General features: G+C 49.8%; 1 non-coding gene across 1 annotated transcript in view; it reads right to left on the bottom strand.

Annotated features, from left to right (window-relative positions):
- Window positions 1–2485: 2485 nt before the first annotated feature.
- trnag-gcc (transfer RNA glycine (anticodon GCC)) overlaps window positions 2486–2500 on the bottom strand; it is a 71-nt gene continuing 56 nt past the window's right edge. The window contains exon 1 of the tRNA in view: window positions 2486–2500. This exon is cut by the window's right edge and continues 56 nt beyond it. This is a non-coding gene — a tRNA (tRNA-Gly).

Below are 2500 nucleotides of genomic sequence, written 5' to 3'. Positions count from 1 at the left end.
CGCTGTTGCTGGGCGATACACTGATACTGCTGCTGGCCCTGAGTCTGCTACTGCTGGACGATACACTGCCGATGCTGCTGGGTCCTGGGTGCGCTGCTGTCATTGCTGATGCTGCTGGGCCCTGGGTCAGCTACTGCTGGACGATACACTGCCGATGCTGCTGGGTCCTGGGTGCACTGCTGTCATTGCTGATGCTGCTGGGCCCTGGGTGCGCTGCTGTCATTGCTGATGCTGCTGGGCCCTGGGTCAGCTACTGCTGGATGATACACTGCCGATGCTGCTGGGCCCTGGGTCGGCTGCTGTCAGACGATCCCCCACCACTGCTAAACCCGCCACTGCTGAACCCGCCACTGCTGAACCGGCCGCTGCTGTCAGACGATACACCGCCACTGCTGAACCCGCCACTGCTGACAGACGATACACCACCACTGCTAAACCCGCCACTGCTGAACCCGCCACTGCTGACAGACGATACACCGCCACTGCTGCTGGGCTGTGGGTCCACTACTGCTGGACGATACACTGTCGATTCTGCTGGGCCCTGGGTCGACTGCTGTCAGACGATACACCGCCACTGCTGAACCCGCCACTGCTGACAGACGATACACCGCCACTGCTGCTGGGCTGTGGGTCAGCTACTGCTGGACGATACACTGTCGATGCTGCTGGGCCCTGGGTCGACTGCTGTCAGACGATACACCGCCACTGCTGCTGGGCTGTGGGTCAGCTACTGCTGGACGATACACTGTCGATGCTGCTGGGCCCTGGGTCGACTGCTGTCAGACTATACACCGCCACTGCTGCTGGGCTGTGGGTCCACTGCTGCTGGACGATACGTTGCCGATGCTGCTGGGTTCTGGGTCGACCCTGCTGAGCCCGTCTGCAGTGCCTGGTCAAGGTGCCACCACAGTCCTCTCTGTCTCCCTTTGTGTTCTGACGGACCTGTACAAATAATTAAATGTCACCATTTATGTACAGTCCTTAAAGCGGGTAACTGAATATGACCACAGCGTTGTGCTAAAACATTTGACCTACCATTGGGAGAGTATCCATTGATTTAGCTCACACAGCTGTATCGGCGCCCGACCCATCAGCCTGCGCACATCACGCTTTGGGGTCGCCTCCTTTCAGTGCCACTGTGTCCCTTGCCTCCATGCACACCCTGTCCACCCTCTTGATCTTCTAGGTAGTGGTCCCCTTCTGGCGGTACTCAAGGGCCAGTTCTGCTGCAGCGGAGAGCCACAGGGTCAGTTGGGAGGACGAGGACTCAAACCTAAAGGGGGACACAGACGCAACTTTCTATGAGGAAAAGACAAACAATTTAAATCACACCATATGGAATCCATTTTGAAGACACACACAGATCCCTGGAGTTGTAATAATAGGCTATCACTATTAGTTTGATAGTGGTGTAGTCATTAACACACATAAAAAAATCAGGTGTTCTGTTTACATATCGAAAGCATACTTAGACTTAGAATTTCGATTTCACAATGTAGTAAAAACATCTAGAGTGTCTAAACATGCTAGCCAGATTATCTGATGAGGGCTTAAATACATTTACAGAGACCCCCAGCCCTCGTAAAAGTAGTAAACAAAGATAGTCCATTCATTCATCACTGTTTTTAGCATGGAATTCCCGGTTGACATGTTTACAATTCAAAAGCATGTTTACACCTCAAATTCCAACTCCAAACTGTTGTAACACCATCTCTATGGTCTTAAGAAGTGAGCTAGGGTGTCTGATCACGTTTTTAAAGTATTTCCAGTGATCGTCAGGTCTTTACAGTGGCGATTGGTAGCTCATTCATTTTCAATGCTTTTAGCTGCTAGCATGCTAATCGTGGTTGATATTCTAACGCATCTAAAGCATATTTGCACTTTACATTTCGAGTCCACACAGTAGCAGTACATTCTCCAAGGTCTCAACACGTAAAACCAATAGTCTGATCGCATTTTAAACGCATTTCAGAGAGATCGAACCTAGCTACTTGAATGTAAACAAGCGGTGCTAGCCTAGCCAATTGGTGGCAGAGAATTAGTGTCAGTACGGCGCTAACAAGATATTATCACGTAAAATCATGAATATCAGACAAAGTATCCAAAAATATACAGAGTTTCATTCATTGGATAGAACATAATTAGACCAAACTTACCTGAGAGTAAAAAGTCAGTCCGATAAATGTCATCGGTAACGCCGACCACAACAAACGATTCAAAGATGGCTGCCAATATTTTTTAAAAAGCAGCTCAACAGCGCAACAGCGCCAAAATGCGTAGTGGACAAAAGCATATTGCATCCGTAGTGTTAAGAACTACCATAGAGAATGAATGGGAAAAGTTAAGAAAGTTAAGCTTAACTATCCACGGCTCCCGCGCGGGAGACCGGGGTTCGATTCCCCGACGGGGAGGCCACGATGGTTTTTTTTTTGCTCCATCGTTCTTGGCATCAACGACTAGAAGAAGAGCCAAGAAAAGGGGCTGCTGCATTGGCCGGGAA

The sequence above is a fragment of the Alosa pseudoharengus genome, unplaced genomic scaffold (assembly GCF_046254945.1).
Source record: "Alosa pseudoharengus isolate Yale_2024_CS ecotype anadromous, Long Island Sound unplaced genomic scaffold, YU_APseudo_1.1 YU_APseudo_1.1_scf_63, whole genome shotgun sequence".
Taxonomy (NCBI): Eukaryota; Metazoa; Chordata; class Actinopteri; order Clupeiformes; family Clupeidae; genus Alosa; species Alosa pseudoharengus.
The sequence above is the reverse complement of the archived record's forward strand: the minus strand, read 5'-3'. Positions and strand labels throughout refer to the sequence as shown.